Below are 23,273 nucleotides of genomic sequence, written 5' to 3'. Positions count from 1 at the left end.
AATGGAGAACAAAAAAAAGCAGGGGATGCAATCCTACTCTCTGATAAAACAGACTTTAAACCATCAAAGATCAAAAGAGACAAAGAAGGCCATTACATAATGGTAAAGGGATCAATTAAACAAGAAGAGCTAACTATCCTAAATATATATGCACCCAATACAGGAGAACCCAGATTCATAAAACAAGTCCTTAGAGACTTACAAAGAGACTTAGACTCCCATACAATAATAATGGGAGACTTCAACAACCCACTGTCAAAATTAGACAGATCAGCGAAACAGAAAGTTAACAAGGATATCCAGGAATTGAACTCAACTCTGCACCAAGCGGACCTAATAGACATCTACAGAACTCTCCATGCCAAATCAACAGAATGTACATTATTCTCAGCACCACATCACACTTATTCCAAAATTGACCACATAGTTGGAAGTAAAGCACTCCTCAGCAAATGTAAAAGAAGAGAAATTATAACAAACTGTCTCTCAGACCACAGTGCAATCAAACTAGAACTCAGGACTAAGAAACTCAATCAAAACCGCTCAACTACATGGAAACTGAACAACCTGCTCCTGAATGACTACTGGGTACATAACGAAATGAAGGCAGAAATAAAGATGTTCTTTGAAACCAATGAGAACAAAGATACAACATACCAGAATCTCTGGGACACATTTAAAGCAGTGTGTAGGACACATTTAAAGCAGTGTATAGCACTAAATGCCCACAAGAGAAAGCAGGAAAGATCTAAAATTGACACTCTAACATCACAATTAAAACAACTAGAGAAGCAAGAGCAAACACATTCCAAAGCTAGCAGAAGGCAAGAAATAACTAAGATCAGAGCAGAACTGAAGGATAGAGAGACACAAAAAAACCCTTCAAAAAATCAATGAATCCAGGACCTGGTTTTTTGAAAAGATCAACAAAATTGATAGACCACTAACAAGACTAATAAAGAAGAGAGAAGAATCAAATAGATGCAATAAAAAATGATAAAGGGGATATCACCACCGAACCCACAGAAATACAAACTACCATCAGGGAATACTATAAACACCTCTATGCAAAGAAACTAGAAAACATAGAAGAAATGGATAATATCCTGGACACTTACACTTTCCCAAGACTAAACGAGGAAGAAGCTGAATCCCTGAATAGGCCAATAGCATGCTCTGAAATTGAGGCAATAATTAATAGTCTATCAACCAAAAAAACTCCAGGACCAGATAGATTCACAGCCGAATGCTACCAGAGGTACAAAGAGGAGCTGGTACCATTCCTTCTGAAACTAATCCAATCAATAGAAAAAGAGGAAATCCTCCCTAACTCATCTTATGAAGCCAACGTCATCCTAATACCAAAACATGGCAGAGACACAACAAAAAAAAAGAGAATTTTAGACCAATATCCCTGATGAACATTGATGCAAAAATCCTCAATAAATTACTGGTAAACCAAATCCAGCAGCACATCAAAAAGCTTATCCACCATGATCAAGTGGGCTTCATCCCTGGGCTGCAAGGCTGTTTCAACAGACACAAATCAGTAAACGTAATCCAGCATATAAAGAGAACCAAAGACAAAAACCACATGATTATCTCAATAGATGCAGAAAAGGCCTTTGACAAAATTCAACAGCCCTTCATGCTAAAAACTTGCAATGAACTCGGTATTGATGGAACGTATCTCAAAATAATAAGAGCTATTTATGACAAACCCACAGCCAATATCATACTGAATGGGCAAAAACTGGAAGCATTCCCTTTGAAAACTAGCACAAGACAGGGATGTCATCTCTCACAACTCCTATTCGACATAGTATTGGAAGTTCTCGCTAGGGCAATCAGGGAACACAAAGAAATAAAGGGTATTCAGTTAGGAAAACAAGAAGTCAGAATGTCCCTGTTTGCAGTTGACATGATTGTATCTTTAGAAAACCCCATTGTCTCAGCCCAAAATCTCCTTAAGCTGATAAGCAACTTCAGCAAAGTATCAAGATACAAAATTAATGTGCAAAAGTCACAGGCATTTTTATACATCAGTAGCACACAAACAGAGAGTCAAATCATGAATGAACGTCCATTCACAATTGCTTCAAAGAGAATAAAATACCTAGGAATCAAACTTACAAGGGATGTAAAGGACCTCTTCAAGGAGAACTACAAACCACTACTCAGTGAAATAAAAGAGGACACAAACAAATGGAAGAACATACCATGCTCATGGATAGGAAGAATCAATATCGTGAAAATGGCCATTCTGCCCAAGGTAATTTATAGATTCAATGCCATCCCCATCAAGCAACCAATGACTTTCTTCACAGAATTGGGGAAAAAAACTGCTTAAAAGTTAATATGGAACCAAAAAAGAGCCTGCATTGCCAAGACAATCCTAAGTCAAAAGAACAAAGCTGGAGGCATCACATGACCTGACTTCAAACTACACTACAAGGCTACAGTAACCAAAACAGCATGGTTCAGGTACCAAACAGAGATATAGACCAATGGAACAGAACAGAGCCCTCAGAAATAATACCACACATCTACACCATCTGATCTTTGACAAACCTGACAAAACAAGAAATGGTGAAAGGATTCCCTATTTAATAAATGGTGCTGGGAAAATTGGCTAGCCATAAGTAGAAAGCTGAAACTGGATCCTTTCCTTACTCCTTATATGAAAATTAATTCAAGATGGATTAGAGACTTAAATGTTAGACCTAATACCATAAAAACCCTAGAAGAAAACCTAGGTAATACCATTCAGGACATAGGCATGGGCAAGGACTTCATGCCTAAAACACCAAAAGTAACAGTAACAAAAGCCAAAATAGACAAACAGGATCTAACTACATTAAAGAGCTTCTGCACAGCAAAAGAAACTACCATCAGAGTGAACAGCCAACCAACAGAATGGGAGAAGATTTTTGCAATCTATTCATCTGACAAAGGGCTAATATCCAGAACTTACAAAGAACTCAGACAAATTTATAAGAAAAAAAACAAACAACCCCATCGAAAAGTAGGCAAAAGATATAAACAGACATTTCTCAAAAGAAGACATTCATACAGCCAACAGACACATGAAAAAATGCTCGTCCTCACTGGCCATCACAGAAATGCAAATCAAAACCACAGTAAGATACCATCACACACCAGTTAGAATGGCAATCATTAAAAAGTCAGAAAACAACAGGTGCTGGAGAGGATGTGGAGAAATAGGAACACTTTTACACTGTTGGTGGGATTGTAAACTAGTTCAACCATTGTGGGAAACAGTATGGCTATTCCTCAAGGATCTAGAACTAGAAATACCATATGACCCAGTCATTGCATTACTGGGTATATAACCAAAGGATTATAAATCATGCTGCTATAAAGACACATGCACACGTATGTTTATTGCAGCACTATTCACAAGAGCAAAGACTTGGAATCAACCCAAATGTCCATCAGTGACAGAATGGATTAAGAAAATATGGCACAAATACACCATGGAATACTATGCAGCCATAAAAAAGGATGAGTTCATGTCTTTTGTAGAGCAGCTGGAAACCATCATTCTCAGCAAACTTTCACAAGAACAGAAAACCAAACACCACATGTTCTCACTCATAGGTGGGAACTGAACAATGAGATCACTTGGACATGGGAAGGGGAACATCACACACCCGGGCGTATTATGGGGAGTGGGGAGGGGGAAGAGATGTCATTGGCAGTTATGACTGATATAAATGATGAGTTGTTGGGTACTGATGAGTTGATGGGTGCAGCACAGCAACATGACACATGTATACATATGTAAACAACCTGCACGTTGTGCACATGTACCCTAGAACTTAAAGTATAATAAAAACTAAAAATAAAATAATTATTCTAGAAGAATAAAGCATGCACACTGTTTTTTTAAATTAATTTTAACAAGATGGTTTCTCCCATGTGCCAAGGCTAGGCCTCTAAGCAAAATTCTCCATCTTCAGTGGCAATGCCTGAGAGGATGACATGGACTTAGGCCTGATATGCAGCCATTCCTGTCTACCCTGTTCCTGCTGCAGGACAGCACCAGCCCAGGGCCCAAATCTCCTGCTGAAGAGCTGAGAAAGAAAATGGAATATCCAAAGCCTCTTACCATTTTCCAGTTCACAGCAATGGTTACCAGTGCAGTCCATTTGCCTCTGAGGACACCCACCTGCTGGTCTTTGGCTTCTAAGATTCAGACCTCCCTGGCTTCTCTGGGTCCCAGCTGCTTTCACTCTGCTGAGCCCTGCTCTTTCCCATGGGAGTCACTCCCCTGCCAGGCATGTCCTCCAGCTCCAGCTGATAGGTCAGCCAACCCAGAACCAAGAGAATGAACAAAGATTTCAATATCTAGTATGTCCAGCAGAGATGCAACCTGTACAAAAAAATAAAGAAGTAGAGATGCACACAGCTCCCCTGACAATATTGTGTACCAAAGCAATGTCTTCTGTGCCCCTCATTAAGGAGCTCACTGTCCCTCACCACATAGGCAAGTGCTTTCAGGGTCTCTCAATTCCTCAACGGGAGGCAACACACATTTTAACAGAGTACCTCAGCAATGGAAGTGGTGATAATTTACCTACTTTGAGAAAGTTCCTGAAAACATCCCTACACTGCAAAATTTCCCTCCAAAGAAGACAGAAAAGACTTTCCAATTGGAAAACAATGGCCTCCTTGCTTTTCAAAAAAGTACCCTTTAAATAGCCAAAACAATTTTGCCAAAATAAATTGCACAACTTGAACTTTCTTATTTGAAATCTCACAAGACATTACAACTACTAAAACAGAAGCTGCTGGAATAAGAACAAAAATAGGGACCAAAGGGATAGAATTGAGAGTCCAGAAATAAACCCTCACCCTTATAGTTCATTGCTCTTGCATAAGGGTGTCAAGATAACTTAATGGAGGAACAATCATCCTCTCCAATAACGGTGCAGAAAGAACTAGATAACCACATGTAAAACAATAAACTTAGAGAACTATACTTACAACCATATCAAGCAATTATCTAAAAATGGATCAGTGAGTTAATTATAAGATCTATAACCATAAAAACATCTTCGAAAAAGACATAGGGGTAAAACTTAATGACCTCAAATGTGCAATGGATTCTCAGGTATGACACAAATGCCTGAAAAACAAAAAGGAAAAATAGATAAATTGAGCTAAAGACGCAAGCCTTTTGTGCATCAAAGGATATTATCAAGAAAATAAAAAGACCAAACACAGAATGAGACATAATAGTTGCAAATCACTCAGACAATGGTTTCATGCCCAGAATATATAAAGAACGGCTACAACTCAAAAACACAAAGACAAACCACCCAATTTATATAAATGGGCAAAGGACTCAAATAGACATTTCTTCAAAGAAGATATGCAAATCATCAAGAGGGACATGAAAAGAAACTCAATATCATTACTCATTAGGAAAAATACAAATTCAATGCCACAATGAGATCCCACACTACACCTACAAATATGGCTACCATTCTTTTAAAATGTTAAATAACAAGTGAAAGCCTTATGCAGAATTTGGAATCCTCATGCACTGCTGGTGAGATTATAAAAATGTACAGCCACTGGGAGAAACAGTTGTGCTGTTCCTCAAGAAGCTAATCATAGAATTCTCATGTGAAACAGCATCCATTCCTGGATATGTACCCAAAGAATTGAATCCAGGGACTCAAACAGGTACTTACATGGGAATGTTGATTGCAGCATTACTCACAAAAGATAAAATATGAAAACAATCCAAGTGTTCATTAACACATGAATAAACAGATGTGGTCACACATACAACCAAATGTTAATCTGCCATAAAGAGGAATGAAGCTCTGACATCCACTGGAACACGCATGGACTTTGGAAATATTATACAAAGTGAAACATATCAGAAACAAAATAACATATATATATAATTCCATTTATATGAAACATCAAGAATAGGCAAATTCATAGAGAAAGAGTAGAGGTGATCAAGGTCTAGGGTGGAAAATACAGGGAGTTATTATTGTTCAAAAGATACAAAGTTTCAGTTTACAATGATAAAAATTTTTCTAGGAAAAACAGTGGTGATGGCAACTGAACACTGTGTATGTGGCTAATTCCACTTGACTGCACATTTTAAAGTGATTAAAATTGCACATTATTTACAGAACTGTGAAAAATCAATTTCTATTAGTTAATTCACCCAGGCTAAGGTGTTTGTTATGGCAGCTGAAGCCCATGAATACATCATCTGACCCAGTGTTTTCAATGAATCGTATCACATTTTCAATCAAGTTAACTGGAAGCTCCTGTCCCCAGCAGAACCAGAGGTCCCAAAACAAGAGCTCCAGCAGAGGCTCAACCAGCACAGGTCCCATAGGGCAGCCTCGATGTCAGGCCCTGGATGGCATGTGAGGCTATAGTGATACAACCACAACGTGAAAGTGTAAGTGATTTTACTACTTACAAACACTGGGGAGCACTCGGCACACCTGGAGACCACAGATGTCAAACACTGGGACCAGGAGAGCAAACACTGGGACCAGGAGAGCATGCTGTGACTGACAAGTGGTCACTTTAAATGTGAGGGCAAATGCCAGAATTATCCGTTTAAAGAAAGCAGCTGGAGAGAGGGGAGCCCAGCACACCAAGCAGGAGAGATGCCTCTAAGATTTTATCTCTGGACACAAACTGGAGCCACTTGAAACAGATAGAGTATTGAAAACTGCCATGGTGACCAAGACCTGACTCTGATGTGAGGCAAAAAAACTTACACCTTAAAAAATGAATGTCAAGGTAACATGACACTATGAGCACTCATGACATCCAGGGACACCAGTAGGGTGTGGTACTGTGCCCTGAAGTCAGAATCCTGGTTTCTGGTCCCTGGGAATGAGAAAATGAAAATGACTTGTCCCTGCTCCCCTGGTATTGATCCTCCCGCCCTGCTGCTCCCTCTTCTGCTCCCAAGCCCAGTGCAGTGCTCAGCCCCAGACACCACTGTCCCCAGGGTATACACAGTGCCGCCTAGAAACACAAACTCACAGAAGTTGACAAAAATCTGCGTTTGGGACATCCGATTGTGAAAGAGGGAGAACAGCGAACGTAGAACCGCAGAGACCGGCACTCACGGGGCTGGAATGTGATGGAGCTGCAACATAACATATGGGTGACCTCATGTGAAATGTGCAGATCCTTGAGGAATAAAACACGCCGCCTGGCCTGGGACTAGGGCCACCCACACTTCCCTTGCTGCCCACCAGAGGGCGGTGGAGTCCCTCCCAGCCTGGATCCCAGGGGATGCAGACCTCCCTTAGCAAAACCCAAAGCAAAACCCAAAGGCACCCTCACCAGGGTCACCTCGGCCCAAGTCCTCAGGGCCCTCCATGATCCCCACACGGACTCTGTCAGCTCCTCCCTGACCTGGAGGCCTCCAACCTGACACCACTCCCTCTGCAGGCAGCTCCTGACCCACACACCTGCTCCTTCCCTGGGATCAGCTAAAAAGACATCTCCCAGGGCAGCCATGTTGCACGCGACGCCATACTGGGCACTCTCCCCTCGTAACCTCCCTCCATCCTAATCAACTCTTTCTGTCACTGCTCACTAAATGCCCACCCTTACTCCATCTGTCCTGTTTTCTGGGGCATCCCAGGCCAAGCCTAGCGCTGACACAGAACAGTGGCTGCCTGAGGGTCTACAGCCACCCCGGGAATCAGTCAGGCACCCTGTGACCTGTCTGCCCGCTGTACCCTGTGGGGCTCAGAGCGCCTGGATGGTCACACACAGGCACCATCCAGGACGTGGTCACCTACACCCGGCTATCCCTTGGGAAGACAGACCTCTCCTGTGTCCTTGCCGGGAGAAGGGGGGTATTATTGCTATTTGCTCCCAGAACACAACTCACCCCCACCCGCCCTCTCAGAGGTGGGCAACGTCCCTCCAGACAGGCTCTCTGGCGACTGCCTGCTCCTCCTCTACAGAGAGCAGCTCGGCCAGGTCAAAACCCTCAGAACAGACCCCTGGGTATGTCAGCACATGGAGGGCTGAGCCCATCACGACCACGGAGTAAGTCGGGATGAATCTGTCCAGTTCTGAAGCCCTGCTCTGTCCCAGGCTCCCCTTCTTGCATATCAACGAGCCATGTTCCACAGGGTTCCTGGGTAACTCCCCACTTCCTCCTGCGCCACCATGGGGAAGGTGTGGTAATCACAGGACAATCAGCTGGACAGAGAAGAGAGGACACCAAGGATGGTCAGGAACAAATGAGAAACCCTGAGTCCCAGCTCAACCACCAGACCCCAGGGAGCAATAGAGTGACTGAGAACCGTCCCTTTGACCATGGGACTCACAGCCCCCACTGAGCAACCACCACAGGCCTCTCCTCCCAAGAGACATGAGAGATTCATCCTGCACAGCTCCAGGAAGCATAGTTTCCTCTGGGACACCCAGGTCCAGAATGTCTATCCTTGGAAGCTGCAGCCAAGCTAGACACAATTAAAGAAAGGAAGGGTCCCTGTCACCAGGCGACACACAACGCACCCACAGCACAATGGGGTGTCCCTGTGACAGGGACCTGGTGCAGCTCCAGCAAGAGGGCAAAGGGTGCAAATGCGCATCCAGACCCAGACCCATGGGGACAGCAGGAGGCTGAGGCCCAGAACTGTGCTCCAACATACACGGTATGTGTGTGTCTGTGTGTGTCTCTTTTGTGTGTGTGTGTGTGTTTCTGCACATAGTGTGTACTGAGGTTTGGTGACAGAATCACTGCTGAAAAAGACAGAGGCCTCCACAATTCCCAGGGACCTGACACACAGACAAAAGGAAAAAGAGAAGGAGGGACAAGGAGGCAGGACTGAGAGGGGAGGGGATAGAGAGGTGTCCTGGGCACAGACCCTGCCCATGAGCCTGAGAAGTGCTCCTGCCCTGGAAAGAGGCTCAGCACAGAAGGAGGAAGGACAGCACAGCTGACAGCCGTGCCCAGAAAGTTTCTGGATCTCAGGCTCATCTCCACAGAGAAGACGCAGGCAGCACAAGCCATGGGGCCCCTCTCAGCCCCTCCCTACACACTGCACATCACCTGGAAGGAGCTCCTGCTCACAGGTGAGGAGAGAACTTCCTGGGAGAGGACAGGAGGAGGAAGCAGAATCATTGGATGGGGTTTCCTGGAGAGGATGGGGTTCTAAGAAATAAAAGCAGCCAGCACTTTGGGAGGCTGAGGTGGGCGGATCATGAGTTCAGGAGTTCAATACCAGTCTGGTCAACACAGTGAAGCCCCGTCTCTACTAAAAATACAAAAAAGTTAACCAGGTGTGGTGATGTGCTCCTGTAATCCTAGCTGCTCGGGAGGCTGAGGCACGAGGTTTGCATGACCCTGGGAGGCAGAGGTGGTAGTGAGCTGAGATGGTGCCACTGCATGTCACCCTCGGAGAGAGTACGAGATTCCGTCTCAAAAAAGAAAGAAAGAAAGAAAAAACAAAAAGCAGGAAAGAAGGCTCTGTTGGAGCCTGGATAGGGGAAAATACACCAGAGAGGGACAGGGACTAAAACAGGAAAATCACATTGAACCGGAATTGGTAAGAGGGAGGAAAATCTCAAGTGCTCTGTTTTCCGGGTTAATCAGCACTGGACACCACATTTTGTAAAATGATAATAACTATTATCAGATAACACTTCAAATGAAAATATAAGCAGGGCATTAAACACTGTCCTCAGCAAAAAACCTCAACAATTGGGGAAAGAATAAAAGAAAAAACCCAGGCATGGAGGGCCCTGGGAACTCTCACATCTACAAAAGTCTGCAGCCTGTCCCAGGCACTGGGGTGCAACCAAGATCATAAAAGTCCCTGTCCTCATGGAGCTCACACTGTCATGGGGAGGAAGACAGACATGCAAAGAGATCTAGAATGTGAGGTCAGGTGTTGACAAGTGCTCTGGAGGGAGCAGAGCAGGGAAAGATCAGAAAGGGAAGACCCAGTGTCTCTGAAGGAGGTGTCAGGAAAGAAGTCTAAGGATGCCCTGATGTGAGCAGGACCTGAGGGTGTTGTGGAGGGAGCCATGAAGATCCCTGGGGAAGAGGATTCCAAACAAAAAAATGCCAAGGTCAGAAGGGTTGAAGGAATGGGGGTCATGTTGCTGACTTTCACCCAGTAGGATAGTAGGACACACACACACACACACACACACACACACACAAACACACACACACACAAACACACACACAGACACAAAGGGGTGTGTGTGTGTCCTACTGTCCTACTGGGGTGTGTGTGTATCTTCAAGGCTGATGATTGAAGAGATCTTCTCAGGACCCAGGGCTCAATGCTTTCGCCCCCATACATAGGCCTCAATATTGACTGATGCTCTCTCCACCTCCTAGCATCACTTTTAATCTTCTGGAACCCGCCCACCACTGCTCAAGTCACGATTGAAGCCCAACCAGCCAAAGTTTCTGAGGGGAAGGATGTTCTTCTACTTGTCCACAATTTGCCCCAGAATGTTACTGGCTACATCTGGTACAAAGGGCAAAAAACGGACCACCACCTTTACATTACATCATATGTAATAGATGCTGAAACAATTATACTTGGGCCTGCATACAGTGGACGAGAAACAGTATATTCCAATGCATCCCTGCTGATCCAGAATGTCACCTGGAAGGACACAGGATCCTACACCATAGAAATCATAAAGCGAGGTGATAGGACTGAAGGAGTAACTGGACATTATACCTTATACCGTGAGTGATTCCATACGATCCCTCGGTGTGGGGGTGCGGGGTGACTTCTACTTTGCACACACAGGATTGTCAGGCCTAGACTGTGGCTGTGTCCCACTCTGCATTATGTCCCATGTTGGGGTTTTGGCATTTAGTGCAGGACACACACAGAGGAGACAAACATCAGCAGATCAGAATTCCTTTCCTGCCTCCAGACCCTGCAGACACTTGCTGCACAGGAAGGACAGTCTGATGGGGGGGGGGGGTGCTCAGCAGGAGGAGATCAGTCTCAGCCAAGCACCTCATGCCCTTTTCATAAACTTGACCCTGAGAAAGACCCTGGAGAACTGAGCAGGGCTTTGCCTAAGAGGACCCCTGAGATACTCTCAGAGAAGCTCAGTCCTAGAAGCCTCAATCCCAGAACCTGTCCCTAAATCCTTACTCAAGATTAAGCTGAGGAGCCTGTGCCAGGGCTGGGTTGTGGCAGGGCTTACTGGGACAAAGGATTTACCAGCTGTCTGAGGACTGTGTCTCCTGGAGCTGCTCACCAGCCAGGGCTCAGCCCTCAGAGCCTCATCTGGGCAAGGACAGAGCTTTCTTCACCTGAGACTCAGAGTGGAGAGGACAGAAAGACAAGCTTTGTAGGCCATCAGCCAACTGCCTTGTGAGGCTTAGTACACTCCATAGAAAACATAATGTCCCCAGAAGCAGAAACAGAAGAGAGAAAATGTACCTGGCAGCAGCTTGTCCACAGGGATCTGACCTAAAGGTGCTCCCTCATAGAAATGAATAATAATAAATGCTGTTTGTGTGAACACCTCCACTGTGCCAAGCATTAGGTCAGGTCACTGTGAAGAATTTACAATTTATTCACAGATAGCACAAAAAGTCACAGTCCATTTGCCATTTAGCTTATTTGACTGAGAGAAAACTGAGGCACAGGAAGGCACAGTCACTGAACCAGAGTCACACAAACACAAAAGGCAGATCAGGGTCACATGAGGTCTGTCTGCAGCCACAGGCCCATCCTCTCCTCCACCAGAAGTGAGGGCTTATTGGGTTTCAAGGACCCTATAGTCACTTAGTGGCTCAAATCCTCTCTTCTTAGGCATCCAAACCTCAGAGGAGTGAGAGCAAATGGTCAGCTGATTAGTCTGTACTCCAGAACTAAATCACCTGCCTCAATTGTCAGAGTCAGTGCAAAAAATGTCCAGGCCTCCCCCTCAGATCTTCAGCCCTATCACTGAACCTGAAATCCTGTGTTTCCCAAAGTGTCCATGTCACTGGCATGACAAGATAAAGGAGAGGAGCTTGTATTCTTTCCCACTTATGCCCTGCACCAGCTCAAGTCCAGTGAGAGACACACACTCAGGTGCTCTCACATAACAAATGAAGGAATTGAATGAAGAAATGAGTGATTCATAACCTCTTTAGAGACTGGATCTCAGATGTAGAATCCTAAGAGGTTCTAGCCACACCTGTCCCTTCTCTTTCAGAGGCTGACGCCCATGTTTCATCCCCCCACTAACTCTTGCCATTAAAGACACCCCACCTCATGTAACATTGAAGTTCCTTGGGCACTGGAGGGTTTTCAGGGCTCCCTGGTCCTGGACTGTGGAAATGGGGACACCTAGTCCCTGGGGTCTCTGAAGTCACTGTAGGCCCCACTGTTCACTGCCATGCTGTCTCTACCTCTCTCTGCTTCTCTGTGTCCCTCATCTTCCTCCCACTTCATTCTAACTGGCAAGCCCTGTCCTGCACAGCTTCTTCCTCCACTCCTAGCCCTTCCCCAGACACTCCCTCTAACTACGCTGACTGTTCTATTCCCTTCCTGCTAACACTGTGGAATGGCCCACCTCCCAGGAAATGGGAAATGCATAGAAATAAGCTGGAGTTGCCACTCCTGCCAGGCTTCATCTTGAGCTAATGTCCCCAGGTCACTAAGAGAATAAGCTTCCACTGTATCCCCATCCAGAGCTCTTTCCCTTTGTGAGGTTGTTCTGTGGACAAGACCGTGGGACAGGGATAGACAACTCCTCCATCCACTCTTATAATTCCCAGACAAGTTTTTCTGGCCTCCTGCACAATCAAAACCAATTGATCCAGAAGATGATTTGCAGTAAATGAAGATTTTAATGACTCCAAGTCTGCCAAACAGGAGGACAGAGGTTTATTATTACTCAAATCAGCCTCCCTAGTGGATCAGGGGTTAGAGATTTTCAAGGATAGTTTCAGGGACACAGGAGTAAAAAATGGGTACTGCTGATTGTTTGGGGATGGAATCATGCGGGCGGAGGGAAATGATCTGTTTGCGCTTGAATCCATCTCTAGGTGGGGACCACATGACTGGCAGAGCCTTTAGTCATGGGTATGGATGAGATCAGTGGGTTGCCAGAATGCAAAGAATGAGAAACATCTCAAAAGACCAACCTCAGGTTCTACAATAGTGATGTTATCTAGAGCAGCAATTAGTTACAAATGTTGCAAACTCTGACCAAATAACATTTGAGAAGTAAGGGATTATAGAAACTGTGCCTACATTTTAGCAGAATTCAGTTCCCTCCTGTAATCTTACTGTCATGGTCTTCACCAGTTTTACAAAGGCAATCCCTGGGCAAAAGAAGGGTATTAGTGTTATGGAGGAACTATTATCATTCTTGCTTCAAAGTTAAACCATAAACTAAATTCCTCCCATGGTTAGCCTAGCCTACGTCCAAGAATGAGTGCACAAAGGGTTTAAGGACAATGGGAAGTTCCATCATCTATATCTAAGATATCCTTGGAAAGGGAAGCTGCAGAGAAAACATACCTTGGGGGGCAAAGTAAGACTGAAACTAAGACAATTCCAGTACTGCATGCTCCAGGTGAGAAACACAAGGTGAGCCAGGCAGGCAGTTGGAGAGGGAGGGACTCACAGAGGCACCAGGGGCTGTGACTGCTGGTCCCATGTCTTTCCATGACCCAATGCTGCTGCTCAATTCACACTTGAGAAAGTCTGTGTTTCTCCCACATAAAGCAGGCAGCCTCACAATCCCTCAGCCCTCAGATTGCCATCCGTCTTGTAACACACACACCTGCCATGGGCTTTTAAGGACCTGTGTGGGCTGAGAGTTGGGAAAGGCCATCCCTGTATATCTTTGGAGGCATCAAAGGTGTAACACAGGGCAATCTTCTCTCTGTTATCTGCACAGTGGAGACTCCCAAGCCATCCATCTCCAGCAGCAACTTAAACCCCTGGGAGGCCGTGGAGACTGTGATCTTATCCTGTGATCCTGATACTCAGGATGTAAGCTACCGGTGGTGGATAAATGGTCAGAGCCTCCGTAACAGTCACACGTTGCAGCTGTCCAAAAACAACAGGACCCTCACTCTATTTGTTGTCACAAGGGATACTGCAGGACCCTATGAATGTGAAATGAAGAATCCAGTGAGTGCCAGCCGCAGTGACCCAGTCACCCTGAATCTCATCTGTGAGTATCTTCTGTTCCTCTGTGAGCCAGGCTGCCATCCCAAATACACATGGCCAGAGGCCAGGCCTCCCAGTCCCTCTCAGGTCCAATACAGACACTTTTACTCCTGGACATCAAAGCTGGCCCTGAGTACTAAGAGTAGGCTTAGGCTTGATCAACAACAAGAAAAGGCTGCTCCTGTCATGGGAGAATCACGGTCCACAGCTTATGATGGGAGAAACAGGTGAATGTCTCAGGCTCCTGATCAGTGAACACAGCAGGGATTTGACTGGGACTTCAGTATTGTGACTTAGCTCACAGGGTCACTGTGGCCCTTCCACAGACCCGGATTTTCCCTTCCCTCTGACAACATCTCCTGTGATTTCTTCTCTTTGCTCCAGATGGCCTGGACGCCCCCACCATTTCTTCTTCATACACCTATAACCACACAGGGGAACTCCCCAAGCTCTCCTGCCTCACAGACTCTCACCCACTGGCAGAGCATTCTTGGCTGATTGATGGGAAGTCCCAGCAATCAGCACAAGTGTTCTTTATCCCGCAAACCACTAAAACATATAGAAGGGTCTATATCTGTTTCATGCATAACTCAGCCACTGGTGGAACAAATTTCATAATCAAGAGGATCATAGTCCCTGGTAAGTGGATCCCTGGAGCATTGGCAATATGTTTTCCAGTGAAGTCTATCTGGCTATCAGGGAAGAGCCACATGCCCTCTGCAAAGGGCGAGGGAAAATCAAAATCCCAGGACCGGGAATATGTTTTTGCTCCAAAACCACCAGCTTTTGCGTGTACTCTTCACTCATTTTAGATCATTCTTTAGACTATACACTAACAATGAACAATGTGAAAGAAAATTCAGAAAAGAACTTTCATTCACATTAACATCAAAAGGAATAAAATATTTTGGAATAAGTTTAACCAAAAAGGTCTAAGGGTTATACCCTGAAAACTACAAAACATTACTGAAAGAAATTAAAGACGACATCAATACATGGAAAGACATTTCATTCTCGCGAATTGGAAGAATCAATATTGTTAGTAAGACAATACTACCCAAATTGAGCTCCAGATTCAACACATCCGCTACCAGAATCCCAGTAACATTTTTTGCAGAATTACCAAAATCTGTCCAAAATCTGACCTGACAGGCTCTTATTAATGATGGCCACAAGAGAGACACTGAGAAAAAGATGCAACCATGAAAAGGTGGAAACTTTTGATGACATAGAAAATAGAAATCAGCCTCTCTCACATCCCAAAGCCCTCAAAAATATATGAGTGCAGCGTGGCCAATATGGAATTGCCCAAAAACTAATCACCAAGCTAGAAACGTGGTGAGAGAGAAAAAAAAAAGGCAAGAATTTGTTTGGCTTATCACCTCCCACTTTGGCATACTAATCTGATGCTGAAAAGAAATGTTCACTGGAGCATTTCAGATTTTCAATCCTTCAGATTTGGGATGCTAAAGCAGTAACTATATGACAAATATTTCAGAATCAAGAAATGTCAGAAATCCAAAACACTTTTTGTTCTCAGTCTTATGCATAAGAAATACTCAATTTGTGAGAATTGTAGGCATCAAGCTGTACAGCAGATCTCTAGAACCTCCCCGTCTTGCATAACTCAAATTGCACACCCATGAACAACTTCTGATTCTCCCCAATCCCAGTTCCTGGCAACAAGCAGTCACTTCTCAGATTCACTCTGAAATCCACTTACATGAGGTCCCTAGAGTAGTAAAATAAATGGAATCGGAGAGTAGAGGGTCCAATGAAGGAAAATATTTGCAAAACTTCTCCCCAAATTTGTCTCATATCCATCAAACACACATGATCCATGAGTACCAGATTTCCAGCAGTTCATTCCCACCCTTTCCACCAGTCAGTTCTGCATTTGCAAATATCCACATGTGTTTCTGGAAAGATCCACATAGTCCTCACCTGTCCTCTGCAGAAGGAGAGGAAACTTAAAGAATCCAAAACAGGGAACATGGTTCTGCTCCCAAGCCACCAGGTCTTGCCTGTCCCCTTCACTCTTTCTAGATCATTCCTTGCACTCTGCTCTATCTTTGGAGGTCACTGGCTCAAGTAAGTCAGCATGAAACACCTGCAGAAAACTGCCCCACCTTGTGCCTCCACTGCCTGATGACTGAACTGACCTCCAGGCTTGACTCTGGTCTCCCCTGTCTTATTTCTGCTGAAACATCCAGTCCCAGGCCAGGATGCTCAGTATCTTCAGGATTTCAGGACAATGGGAAGTCCCATTATTACTCATCTCCAGAATATCCTTGGAAATGGAAACTTCAGAGAAATCACATCTAGGGGGGCAAAGTAGGACGGAATTTGGAAGGGGCCCAGCAGTTGTACATTCCAGGTAAGGAATCCAAGGTGAGCCAGCTGGTCAGTTGATTAGAGACGGACTGGAAGGGGTACCTGGGCCTGTGACTCCCACTGATGTGTCTGTCCATGACCCAACACTGCTGCTCAATTCACACTTGAGAAAGTCTGTGCTTCCCTAAGACAGAGCAGGCGGCCTCACAGTCTTTGAGCCCTTAGATCATCATGCATCTGTCTTGTGACACATGCACCAGCTGTTGACTTTCAAGGATTCAGGAGGGCTGAGAGGTGGGGGATGCCAACTCTGATTGAAGGATGCCTGTGGAGGAATCAAAGGTGCCACACCAGACAATCTTCTCTGTTGTCCACACAGCAGAGCTGCCCAAGCCCTACATCACCAGCAAAAACTTCAACCCCATGGAGAATAAGAATTCTGTAGCCTTAACTTGTGAACCTAAGACTCAGGGCTACACCTACATGTGGTGGGTAAATGGTCAGAGCCTCCCGGTCAGTCCCAGGCTAAAGCAACCCGGTGAAAACAGGATCCTCATTGTACCCAATGTCACAAGAAATGGCACAGGAACCTATGAATGTGAAATATGGGACCAAGTTGGTAACATCTGCAGTGATCAGTCACCCTGGATGTCCTCTGTATCTTTGTTTCCTCTCTGGGCCAGGCCACCAGCTTAAATCCAAACGACCAGAGACCAGACATCTCAGTCTATCTAAGGTCCAAGTACAGGCAATTTTATTTCTGGACACCCGAGGGGGACATGACTCCCTGCCCTGGGAAAACCTGGGTAGGCACAGCCTTAACCAAGAATATAAGGGGAGGGGATGCTCTTGTCGTGGGAGACTTGGGGTCTACAACCTGTGATGGGAGAAACTGGTGAATACCTCAGGACTTGGCTCAGTGAACACAGAAGGGGTTTGGCTGGGACTTGAGGGTGTGTCTTGGCTCAGGGGGACACTGTGTCAATTTAAGAGATCAGGAGCATCCCCTTCCCTTGGACGACATCACCTGTGGCTTTATTCCCTTTACTCCAGATGGTCCAGACGTCCCCAGGATTTTCCCTTCATTGATCGACTACCGTTCAGGACAAAACCTCTACTTGTCATGCTTCGCGGACTCTAATCCACCGGCAGAGTACACTTGGACGATAAATGGGAAGTTTCTGCAATCAGGACCAAGGATCTATATCCCCAAAATTACTACAAAGCATAGCGGGCTCTATCGTTGCTCTGCTCGTAACTCAGCCACTGGCAGCGAACGTTCTACATTAGAGACTATCAGAGTCTCAGGTAAGTGGATCCCTGCATCATTGGCAATAGGGTTTTAGGTGGAGTCTATCTGGCTTTCAGAGAAGAGTCAGAAAAACACTTTTATTCCCAGTCTGTGTTCCATGGGCAGAAGCAAATCCTAAATTCTCCTCTTGAACCCTCCCAATTTGTCTCTACAGACTCTCTTCTCCTTGTTTTCCTGTTTTCTAATGGCTGACTTTGTATCCAGTCTAAGAAGGGTAGGGAGGGGGCTTTTTCAGCCCTGAGCCCTGTGTTGGAAGAGGCTTCACAGAGGGACAAGAAGGAGAGTCTTCAAGGTCAGGTTGCTTCTCGCTGTCACCAACACATCCCTTTCTGCCGCGTCTTTGTTTCTTTCACCTACTCCATGAGCTACAAGGAACATCTGAGGCTTTGAAACATTTTTCCCCCAAATTTTTCACATTTTTCCCCCAAATGAGAGGAGGAAGCCCCTTGGATGAGAGGAGCAGCCCAGACTGCTCCCTGCTCTGCTCCGGGCTTCTCCAGTGACTGGCCCTGCCTGACTCCACCTAGGGTGGGACCAGCATGTATGGAGAAAGAGCCCTGGTGACCTGTCCTGAATTCGGATAAATCGAACTGCCAGTTGAAGATAAGCCAAGGCTGCAGGGAAATAAGAAGAGAGGGAGCCTTGGGGCAGACCCTTGAGCTGTGTCCTGGCTCTGAAGTCACAGGCTGTATGAGGCTGTGCGCACAGCACGTGGGACACAGCACAGAGGACAGTAAGTGATGCACACTTGGAGAAATAGGGAGATTCACCTCTGGGCCTCTGCATGGCAGGAAAGGGGCAATGCCAAAAAAAGTGTATTTATAGAGTGTAAGACTACCAGGACACTTTATATATCTATTATAAGACTTATCATTAACTATTTTTAAGTATGCAACTTAGTGTTGTGTAACCATCACACTATCCATTTCCAGAACTTTTTCCTTTTACCATATTAAACCTCTGTACCCAGTAAACAGTAACTCTCACTCCTTCTCCCCCTAACTCTTAACATCCACCATGCTAGTGTCTGTCTCTACATAACTGGCTATTCTATCTTTCATAAATAGAATTATATAATAATTATCCTTTTGCATCTGGCTTATTTCAGTTAGCATAATGTCTTCAAGGTTCATCCATTTTGCATGGTGTATTGGAATTTTATTCCTTTTTAAGGTTAAATAACATTTTTCGATGTATAGATATACCGCATTTGCCTACCCACTTATCTTTCAATGGACTTTTCCGTTGTTTCCATTTTTGGCTATTGTGAGTAATGCTTCTCTGAATAACAGTGTGCAACTATTTGTTCAAATTTCTTTCAATTCTATAGGGAGTATGTCCAGAAGTGGAATTGCTGGATCAAATGGTAATTTATTGTTTAATTTCTTGAGAAACAGCCACACCACTTTTTACAGTGGCTATAACGTTTCCCATTCCCATCAGCAATGTACTAGAGCTCCAATTTTTCCACCTATTTGAAAAGACTTGTTGTTTTGTGTTGCGGTGATTGTTGTTGTTTATCAAAGCCATCCTTAAGTGTGTGAGGTGGTGTAACACTGTGGTTTTGATTTGCATGTCTCTAAGTATTCCTGAGGCTGAGGAACTTTGCATGGGCTTATTGGATATTTGTATATCTTCCTTGGAGAAAACTCTATTTTAATCCTTTGTTAATTTTTTTTTTTTTTTTTTTTTTTTTTTTTTGAGACAGAGTCTCACTCTTTCGTCCAGGCTGGAGTGCAGTGGTCGGATCTCAGCTCACTGCAAGCTCTGCCTCTCGGGTTTACGCCATTCTCCTGTCTCAGCCTCTGGAGTAGCTGGGACTACAGACGCCCACCACCTCGCCCAGCTAGTTTTTTGTATTTTTAGTAGAGACGGGGTTTCACTGTGTTAGCCAGGATGGTCTCGATCTCCTGACCTCGTGATCCGCCCGTCTCGGCCTCCCAAAGTGCTGGGATTCCAGGCTTGTGCCACCGCGCCCGGCCCTTTGTTCATTTTTTCATTGGGTTTTTGGATGTTTGCTGTTGTTGACTTGTAGTTTCACATGTATTCTGGAAATTAATTTCTTTTCACACTTATAATTTGCAAATATTTTTCTCATTTCATGGGTTGCATTTTTACTTTCTTGATAATGTTCCTCGATATATAAAAGGTTTTGATTTTTATGAAGTCCAATTTATCCATTTTATTTGTTGCCTATGCTTTTGTTGTTACAACCAAGAAATCATTGTGAAATCCAATATCATTGAGGTTTTCTCCTATGTTTTCTTCTAAGAATTGTACAGTTTTTGTTCTTATATTTAGATCTTTGATTCATTGTGGGTTAGGTATATGGTGTTAGGTAAAGGTTCCACTCATTCTTGCCCTTGGATATCCAGCTTTCCCAACATCGTTTGGTGAGAACGCTGTCCTTTCCCCATTGAACGATCTTGGCACACTCGATGAAAATCATTTGGCCATATATGCAAGTATTTCTTTCTGGGCTCTCTGTTCTATTGCATTAATTTCTATGTCTTTCATTATGCCAGTACCACACTGTATTGGTTACTGAGGCTTTGTAGTAAATGTTGAAATCAGGAAGTGTGAGTCCCTCCAGCTTCAATCTTCCTCTTCAAAGTTGTTTCTCTATTTAGAGTCATGAGATTCAACACAAATTTTAGGACAGATTTCTCTTTTACTGCAAAAATGTCACTGAGATTCTGATAGGAATTGTATTGAATCTGCAGCTCACTCTGGGTAGCATTGTCCTCCTGACAATATTGAGTCTTCTAATTCATGAAAACAAAATGTCTTTCAATTTATTGATGACATCATTAAGCAATATTTGATGGATTTCAGGTATAATCATTTCACCTCTTTGGTTAAACTTATTCCTAAATATTTTATTCTTTTTGATATTAATGCAAATTAAATTTTTTTCTTAATTTCCCTTCAGATTGTTCATTGTTAGTGTATTGAAATACGACTGATGTTTGAATGTTGATTTTGTATTGTGCAACATTACTGAATTCATTTATTAATTCTAATAGGTTTGTTCCATCTTTAGGATTTTCTACATATAACTTCAAGTTATCTGCGAACAGAAATAATTTTACTCCTTTCTTCCAATTTGAATGTCTTTTCTTAAATTCTTGCCTAATTTTTCTGACTAGACCTTTCAATACTACATTGAATAGACATGTCAAAAGCAGCATCCTTGTCTTGTTCCTGCTCATACAGGGAAACCTTTCAGTCTTTCTCCGTTGCATATGATGCTAGCATTGCGTTTTTCACATATTGCCTTTATGTTGAGGTGGTTTCCTTCCATTATTAGTTAGAATATTTTTATTATGAAAAAATATGGAATTTCATTAAATGCTTTTATTGATTCAATCTTATTACTGATTTTACTTCTATTCATATATTTGTGTTTTTCTAGGAATCTGTCTATTTCATCTACGTTATCCAGTTTATTGGCATACAATTATTTATAGTACTTTCATAATCATTATTTTATTAGAATTGATAGTAATCGCTTCGTTTTCTTTTTTGTTGTTCTTGTTGTTGTTGTTTTTGGAAGAGAGAGAGACAGGATCTCACTCTGTAGGCCAGCCCAGGCTGAAATACAGTGGTGTGATTATGGCTTACTGCAGCCTCAACCTCCTAGGCTCAAGCAATTCTCCTTCTTCAGCCTCCCAAGATACTAGGACTATAGATGCATGCCACCATGCCCAGCTAATTGGTTTTTAATTTTCTTTGTAGAGAGAGGGTCTCCCCGGGTTACCTATGCCGGTCCAAACACCTGGCCTCAAGAAATCCTCCCACTGTGACCTCCCAAAGTGCTAGGATTAAAATATGACCCACCATGCTCAGACTCCATTTTCATTTCTGATTTTAGTAATTTTAATCTTCTCTCTTTTTTTCTTAGTCAGTCTAGTTAATGGTCATCAATTTTGTTGATTTTATTTTGAAGAATCAACTTTTGGTTTCAATAATTTCCTCTATCTTTTTCCATTCTCCATTTTATTTTTATCCACTCTAATCCTTATTGTTTCCTTCATTCACTGTGCTTGGGTTTAGTTTGTTCTTCTTTCATATCCTAACGTATGAGAGAGCTTGCATCATACCATTCTTTTAAGGTTTCATGCAGTCAATGAAACAAGATGCCACATAGAGATGAACCAATGTCAGCGGCTATATTACTACCATCTTCATTAGCCGTAAGGTCAAATAGTCCTAGAATTGAACCGCAGATCCACCTATTACTAGCCATATGACAACAGGAAAGATTTTATTTTATTTTTTTTTAATTTATTTATTATTATTATACTTTAAGTTGTAGGGTACATGTGCATAACGTGCAGGTTTGTTACATATGTATACTTGTGCCATGTTGGTGTGCTGCACCCATCAACTCGTCATTTACATCAGGTATAACTCCCAATGCAATCCCTCTCCCCTCCCCCCTCCCCCCTCCCCATGATAGGCCCCGGTGTGTGATGTTCCCCTTCCTGAGTCCAAGTGATCTCATTGTTCAGTTCCCACCTATGAGTGAGAACATGCGGTGTTTGGTTTTCTGTTCTTGTGATAGTTTGCTAAGAATGATGGTTTCCAGCTGCATCCATGTCCCTACAAAGGACACAAACTCATCCTTTTTTATGGCTGCATAGTATTCCATGGTGTATATGTACCACATTTTCTTAATCCAATCTGTCACTGATGGACATTTGGGTTGATTCCAAGTCTTTGCTATTGTGAATAGTGCTGCAATAAACATACGTGTGCATGTGTCTTTATAGCAGCATAATTTATAATCCTTTGGGTATATACCCAGTAATGGGATGGCTGGGTCGTATGGTACATCTAGTTCTAGATCCTTGAGGAATCGCCATACTGTTTTCCATAATGGTTGAACTAGTTTACAATCCCACCAACAGTGTAAAAGTGTTCCTATTTCTCCACATCCTCTCCAGCACCTGTTGTTTCCTGAATTTTTGTGTTCTTTTTTTCTTTTTTTGAGGCGGAGTCTCCCTCTGTGGCCCAGGCTGGAGTGCAGTGGCCGGATCTCAGCTCACTGCAAGCTCCGCCTCCCAGGTTTACACCATTCTCCTACCTCAGCCTCCCGAGTAGCTGGGACTACAGGCGCCCGCCACCTCGCCCGGCTAGATTTTTGTATTTTTTAGTAGAGACGGGGTTTCACCGTGTTAGCCAGGATGGTCTCGATCTCCTGACCTTGTGATCCGCCCATCTCGGCCTCCCAAAGTGCCGGGATTACAGGCTTGAGCCACCGCGCCCGGCCGTTTCCTGACTTTTTAATGATCGCCATTCTAACTGGTGTGAGATGGTATCTCATTATGGTTTTGATTTGCATTTCTCTGATGGCCAGTGATGATGAGCATTTTTTCATGTGTCTGTTGGCTGTATGAATGTCTTCTTTTGAGAAATGTCTGTTCATA

At 43.9% G+C, this 23,273-nt stretch overlaps 1 pseudogene; it reads left to right on the top strand.

Moving 5' to 3' along the window:
• Positions 1 to 8,951: 8,951 nt before the first annotated feature.
• Positions 8,952 to 21,647, top strand: LOC102145535 (pregnancy-specific beta-1-glycoprotein 7-like; annotated as a pseudogene).
• Positions 21,648 to 23,273: the final 1,626 nt, after the last annotated feature.

This window comes from Macaca fascicularis, chromosome 19 (assembly GCF_037993035.2).
Source record: "Macaca fascicularis isolate 582-1 chromosome 19, T2T-MFA8v1.1".
Taxonomy (NCBI): Eukaryota; Metazoa; Chordata; class Mammalia; order Primates; family Cercopithecidae; genus Macaca; species Macaca fascicularis.
This window is presented reverse-complemented; position numbering and strand designations above follow the sequence as displayed.